This window comes from Colobus angolensis, unplaced genomic scaffold (genome assembly GCF_000951035.1).
Source record: "Colobus angolensis palliatus isolate OR3802 unplaced genomic scaffold, Cang.pa_1.0 Scaffold50, whole genome shotgun sequence".
NCBI lineage: Eukaryota > Metazoa > Chordata > Mammalia > Primates > Cercopithecidae > Colobus > Colobus angolensis.
Window position 1 is genome coordinate 2,508,374 of NW_012118488.1, and position 7,754 is coordinate 2,516,127.

Consider the following 7,754-nt stretch of genomic DNA (forward strand, 5'->3'; position numbering starts at 1 on the left):
CTTGAACCTGGGAGGCCGAGGTTGCAGTGAGCCAAGATCATGCCACTGCACACCAGCCTGGGCAACAAGAGCGAGACTCCATCTCAAAATATAAATAAATAAATAAATAATAGTAATAATAATTAATAGATGGCATAGATGTGGAGAAAGTGGAATCCTTGTGAAGTCTTAATGAGAATGTAAGATGGTATAGCCATTATGGAAAACGCTATGACAGTTCCTCAAAAAACTAAAAATAGCATTACAACATAATCTAGAAATTCCACTTCTGTGTGTATACCCAAAAGAACTGAAAGCTGAGTCTCATGTTCATAGCAACAGTATTCACAATACCAAAAGATGGAAGCAATCCAGGTGTCCATCAACGGATAAATGGAAAAACAAAATGTGGTATAACCATACAATGGAATATTATTCAGCCTTAAAAAGGAAGGAAATTCTGACACATACTACAATATGGATGAATCTGGACATTATGCTAAGTAAAATAAACCAGGCACAAAAGACAAAAGCTGTATGATTCCACTTATATAAGGCACCTCGAATAGTCAAATTCACAGAGACAGAAAGTAGCATGGTGGTTTATAGGGACCAGGGGGACTGGTGAATGGGGAGTTGTTGTGTAATGGGTATAGAGCTCCAGTTTTTCAGGATGAAAAGAGCTCTAGAGATTAGTTGCACAATAATGTCAATATACTTGTCACCACTGAACTGCACATTAAACATGATTCAGATGGTAAATTTTATGTTTTGTATGTTTAACCACAATTTTAAAAAACATTCTGAGAAAATTAGAGAAATTTGATATGGACTGGATTTTACTGCTAATTTTTTAGGTATGACAATGGCACTATGGTTATATTGAACAATGCCCTTATTCTTAGGAGATGTGTGCTGAAACTCAAGATTGAGGTATAACTTATTTTGAAATGCTTGGATGGAAGAATGAGTGCTTGCATAGTAACATAAAGGCAAACTGGCAAAATGGCAACAATGGATTTCAGGCAGTGGCTGTATAGTGTTCATTGTACTATTGTTTCAATATTAGAAAATTTCAATATTGAAATTTTATAGAATATAAATTTTATAGAATTTTATAGAATATATTAACTAATTTCAATATTGAAATTTTCTCAATATTGAGAAAATAAAACCAAACCACCATATGTGCCAAAAAAAAAAAAGATGTTTCAATATGAGTCAACTCTAGGTGTCTGCCCCCTCCAAAAAAAGTCAGCAAAACAAAACATGAAAGTAACCATGGGCTGTATTACTAGAAATATAATATTTTATTTTTTATTTTTTAATTTTTTTTTGAGACAGAGTCTCACTCTGTTGCCTCAGCTGGAGTGTAGTGGTGCAATCTCAGCTCACTGTAACCTGTGCCTCCCAGGTTTAAACAATTCTCATGCCTCAGCTTCCTGAGTAGCTGGGATTACAGGTGCATGCCACAGCACCCGGCTAATTTTTGTATTTTTAGTAGAGATGAGGTTTCATCATGTTGGCCAGGCTGGTCTCGAACTCCTGACCTCAAGTGATCCACCCGCCTCAGCCTCCCAAAGTGTGGAATTACAGGCGTGAGCCACTGAGCCCAACCACCAGAGATATAATATTTTAGTATGAGCATGGACAGATTACTTATCCTCTGTAAGTGTCAATTCTACTGGATGTAAATGGGAATTATACTAATACTTTGCTTCTTGGGGTTATGGCAAAAAGTAGATATGGTTAGCTTTGTCATTTAAATCTTGAAGATCTTTACTTTATCTGAAGAGAGAAAACCAAAAAAGGGAATAGATTTGCTGTATCTGTCAGCTATAATATTATACTATCTATGTGAAGTGTTGGATCTGTCTCATCTTTACCGTCATATTCATTCATTTATCTTTTCAACAGTTCATATACACTTACAAGGTATATATTTTCCTAGATACTAAGGATACAAAAATGAATAGATGTATAAACAGGTGAAAACAGCAATGTGCTATGTGTCCAGCAGTGGGCTGACCATGGCACAGGGAGAGCAAACAAGGAGAGAGTTTCACTCTGTCTAGGTATAGCGGGGAAGGCTTCTGCAAGAAAGTGACATTAGAACTGCATCTGGGATGATAAAGATTTTCCAGACAGAGAATGAGTAGAAGATCATTCAGCCAAATAGAAAGGACTTATTAAAAATCAAGACAGAAAGAGTGCCACTTTTGTTTTTGTTGTTTTGTTTTTGAGACAGAATCTCGCTCTGTCACCCAGGCTGGAGTGCAGTGGTGCAATCTCGGCCCACTGTAAGTTCTACCTCCCAGGTTCAAGTGATTCTCCTGCCTTAGCCTCCCAAGTAACTTGGATTGCAGGCGCATGCCACCACACCCGGCTAATTTTTCTATTTTTAGTAGAGACAGGGTTTCACCATGTTGACCAGGCTGGTCTTGAACTCCTGACCTCAGGGGATCCACCTGCCTCGGCCTCCCAAAGTGCTGGGATTACAGGTGTGAGACACCGTGTCTGGCCAAGAGTTCTGTGTTTTAGAGGGACAAGTAACCAGGTAAGACTGAATCTCAAGGAAATATGAAAAGCCAGAAACATTAGGAACATGTGTCACAGTTCTTAAAGGAGAGAATTACTTAAGCACCAACCTTCTATTTATCTTCTTTTTCCCATTTTCAGAGCCTGTCTCCTAAAACCCAATATCTTTTCATTCTTAGAATTTTCTCTCCTCACAGGTATCCTTGCATTTTAAGAGGATTTGTAGATTTCAGATATTTTGACCCCACACAGTACGTCCTACCTGCCCACTCTGCCCTTTAATGGGCTTATCTTGGTTCTCTCGCCATGACACTCCCTGAAAGCTTGTCATGTGTGGAGAGCTCTCGGTTTCCTCTGATATCGCCTCCAGCTAATTGAAATTCCGTGGGCCTCCATTTCTGTAGCTAACAATCAGGGCTGATGATGGGAGAGGCGAAAGTGAAAGTGCAGGAGACTCATGAGGCTTTAACTTGGTCTTATAAAAAGAAACTGTAAATCCCACCCCACCCCCTTATACTCTCACTGTCGTCTAATGATTTTTACTGATTCTCGGCAAAAATTGATATTCCCCTTGGTCAGGGGGCTGAGTGACTATCTGCAAAGTAAGTGAAATATTGCAGATTTGGAGTCCCTTAGCTTGTGAAAATTACCAAGACCCATTATTTCAGCCTGGTTGTCTCCAGGCCGGCTCCAACACATGAAAAAAGAACTGGTAAGGTGCCTGGATCCTGCCTTCCCATAAACTATTTAATCTGTTTGACACCTCTTGCTGGTAAAAGCTCAGGTAAAGACATACTGAAGTTGAACAAGAGCTAGGATCTCTAAATATGTTGAAAATGTTATCTGTTCTTTCTCAAATATGTCTCTCCCATTCAGGTATTTGCTCTGTGATAGCCTTTTACCTTGGCAGCCACTGAGGCTCTGTGCCTTGTATTTCAAAACTGATAAGGAAAGGCAAGATCCTCCCACGTTGTTTCCTCAGAGCACTTGGTGAGGATGGGCCATATGTGATGTGGACCATGTGGCCTCACTACCAGTGGCTCACCCACCTCCCCCTTCTTGTGCATGCCTTGCTCATCGAGAGAGCAGAAGGTAATGGGAAGGAGAAAATAAATGGGCTTTCTCCGAGGGTCTCACACAGGCACTCCAGTGATCTCCTTATCTGCAGACTTGGCAAATTCTTTACAACATCTGATCAAGGAAGGGCTTTTTTGATGTTTCTGCATGTTCTCGATTTACTGCCCTGCTACTGGGATATGACGAGATACCCGTATCAGGAGCCCCTCAGAGCTTTACAGATGGGCTGCAAAGTCTGCATATTTTTAAATAAACAGCAAGCTAGTCTCAGACTGTGGCTTCTTTGGGGCTAAAGCAACATTTGCATAAAGCAGAAGAGCAGATGCCAGACCCAAGTGATCTACTGCCCCTAATCTGGCTCTGTGTCCCTTTCCTCTCCTCTGCCTGCCTCTCCCCATCATGTTAATTCTGCTGTCAGGACCCTCTACAGATTCCTCAGAACCTGGGCTGAGTTATAGGATGGGAAGCTGCTTGTGGTCTCCAGGTTTCTGCCTTCCATCTGCTTTGCAGCTGGCTCTGCAGTCCAACGATGGGAGATGCACAGGTGAAAAGAGTTGGAGATTTGAACTTTTGATCTGCTTATTCCCCAAAGTCTTCAAAGCTCTGACCCATATATCTACCATGATGGGGTTTTTAACAAGGTGGGGGAGGAAGCGATGTGCAGGGAGGCTGATTCATGTGAGGGCAGGAAACTGGGCAATGCTGTGGTCTCTAATCATGACTACCACTATCTGTATAGTCATAGCATTCCATGGCCATCAGAAGGATTTAGAGATGTCCTGAAAGAAAATGCTTCTCAGCCGGGCACAGTGGCTCATGCCTGTAATCCCAGCACTTTGGGAGGCCAAGGCGGGCGGATCACGAGATCAGGAGATCGAGACCATCCTGGCTAACAAGGTGAAACCCCATCTCTACTAAAAACACAAAAAGTAGCCGGGCATGGTGACGGGTGCCTGTAATCCTAGCTACTCAGGAGGCTGAGGCAGGAGAATGGCGTGAACCCAGGAGGCGGAGCTTGCAGTGAGTCGAGATCCTGCCACTGCACTCCAACCTGGGCGACAGAGTGAGACTCCGTCTCAAAAAAAAAAAAAGAAAATGCTTCTCAAATTAATTTTAATAACCCCCTTCTCATTTTCCCAGGCTTGCTGTAGTATACAAACTGGAGCGCTTCAACTGCAAGATCAGTCACGTTCAAACAATATATTTCCAAACATGGAGAAGACCACACCAAGCAGACGATCCCTAAAGCAAAACAACCAACCCAGCCAAGCCATAGACCATTAGAGGTTTTCACAGAATCTGTGAGTCAGTGTCTGACTTGGACTCTATTTGCAGTGATTCTAATTCTTAAAGGGTTACACAGACAGGGGTATTCTCTTGCTGAACCTGATGGTCTTGGCTATTTGGGTAGTCTGCCTGATTTTTCTTTTCCAAAAGGAAAAAGAGGAGAGAGTGACCTAAGACCCTAAACAATGCTTGATGATCTGATACCTAGGGGTGGTGTTGAGGAGTAGGGAGAAAGAGAGGCCATCATCCTAAATGTACTGCATATTCAACATATGTAAATTTATATAAATTCTTGAGGACCAGAGGCAGAAAAAGAAAATTATATGTTGCTTTTCAGCTATATGATCTTGAATACATTACTTATTTTCTCCAAGCCTTGGGCTCTTCATATGTAAAGTGAGAATAATGATCACACTAACCTCCCAGAGATGTAGTGAGAAATTAGGGCTAATAGCAAAGTGCTAGATAAATGTCAATAACAATAATGACAACAAAGCTAATAACAGCTGCCACCAAGGAGGAAGGTGGGGATACAGTATCACGAAAGAAATAGGCATCATAACTCATGTCTGTAATTCCAGTGACTCAGGAGGCTGCGGCTGGAGGATCGCTTGAGTCGAGGAGTTCCAGACCAGCCTGAGCAACTTAGTGAGGCTCTGTCTCTAAAAAAAAAAATGAAATAGGGCCGGGCGCGGTGGCTCAAGCACTTTGGGAGGCCGAGACGGGCGGATCACGAGGTCAGGAGATCGAGACCATCCTGGAGAACACGGTGAAACCCTGTCTGTACTAAAAAATACAAAAAACTAGCCGGGCGAGATGGCGGGCGCCTGTAGTCCCAGCTACTCGGGAGGCTGAGGCAGGAGAATGGCGTAAACCCGGGAGGCGGAGCTTGCAGTGAGCCGAGATCGCGCCACTGCACTCCAGCCTGGGAGACAGAGCGAGACTCCGTCTCAAAAAAAAAAAAAAAAGAAAGAAATTCATGAACCATGGTGACGCACACCTATAGTCCCAGCTACTTGGGAGGCTGACTTGTGAGGATCTCTTGAGATCTCTTGAGCCCAGGAGTTTGAGGCTGCAGTGAGCTATGATGGCATCACTACACCCCAGCATGGGCAGAAGAGAGAGACCCTGTCTCTAAAAAAGAAAAGAAAAGAGAGAGAGAAGAAAGAAAGAGAGAGAGAGGAAGAAGGAAGGAGGAAAGAAGGAAGGAAGGAAAGAAGGAAGGAAGGAAGGCAGGCAGGCAGTGAGGGAGGGAGGGAGGAAAGGAGAGAGAGAGGGAAGGAGGAAGGAAGGAATTACCTGAACAGCAATGATAAAGAGGAATGGAAATGGTTAGCTTCCCTAGCCTAGGTCATCTGCACTTCCTTCCGTTGAGATAACAGGGCCTCTCCTCACCTATCCACATTGTTTCTCTTCACTAACGCTCCTTTCCCTTCTCATAAATTACAGATTCTGCTCAGCAAATATTTGCTCCCCACAAATGGCTGCTGATGTGGCAGCTCCCTTCCTGAGCTTGGAGATTTGTATGGATTAAGGTATCAGTGACTGATGCAGCCCCAGAGGTCAAGTAGATGGACACAATTTGCAAGAGAAAGAGAATTCCTCTCATTTCTCACTCCCAGCCTGCCTCATAGTCCTTTCCTGCCCAGGCTATCCTGCTTATGTCAATAGAAATACAGTGCTAGCTCAAGGGATATAGTATTTCCACTGTATTAGAATTTATCTGATTATACAATATTTTCTGTTCCGTTCTGGATACCTCATTTTATAGAATATATTAACTAAGGAAGGAAGAACAGAGTGGGGAAAGATCTGGAAATCAGGTCTCAGGAGGAACAAATGAAGAAATTGAGAATACATATTGCTCAACAGAGGGAAAGACTTATGGGCACACATGACAGCTGTCTTCAAATATTTGGAGGGGTAGCATATGGAAGAGGAATTAAGAGTTATTGTGTTGGCTCCAGAGGGCAACAAAGAAGTAGAATCAATGGGTGTAAGTGCCAAGAAGGTAAACTGCCATTCCATATAAAGAACCATTTTATGTCATTTACAGCAGCCTAGCATTATGGGAGTCTTCCTTATAAATAGTGATCTTGGCCAGGCATAGTGGCTCACGCTTGTAATCCCAGCACTTTGGGAGGCTAAGGAGGGTGGATCACTTGAGATCAGGAGTTCGAGACCAGCCTGGCCAACATGATGAAATCCCATCTCTACTAAGAAATATAAAAATTAGCTAGGCATGGTGGCAGGTGCCTATAATCTCAGCTACTTGGGAGGCTGAGGCAGGGAGAATTGCTTGAACCCAGGAGGCAGAGGTTGCAGTGAGTTGAGATTGTGCTACTGCACTCCAACCTGAGTGACAGAGCAAGACTCTATCTCAAAAAAAAAGAGAAAACAAACAAACAAAAAACCAAAAACCCACCATCTCAGTCTTTTTGTTTTTTGAGACAGGATCGCACTCTGTTGCCCAGGCTGGAGTGCAGTGGCGCTATCTTAGCTCACTGCAGACTGCCTCCTGGGCTCAAGTGATAGTCCACATCAGCCTCCTGAGGAGTTGAGCTACAGGTATGCACTACCATGCCTGGCTAATTTGGTTAATTTTTTTTATAGAGGCGGTCTCCCTATGTTGCTCAGGCTGGTCTTGAGCTCCTGGGCTCAAGGGATCCTCCCACCTCGGCTTCCAAAAGTGTTGGGTTTACAGGTGTGAGCCACCGCAACCAGCCTCTGTCTGAGTTTTAAAGCCTGCCTCAATTGAAAGGAGAGGATGGGGGGCAGGGGGGAGGGATTGCATTGGGAGTTATACCTGATATAAATGACGAATTGATGGGTGCTGACGAGTTGATGGGTGCAGCACACCAACATGGCACAAG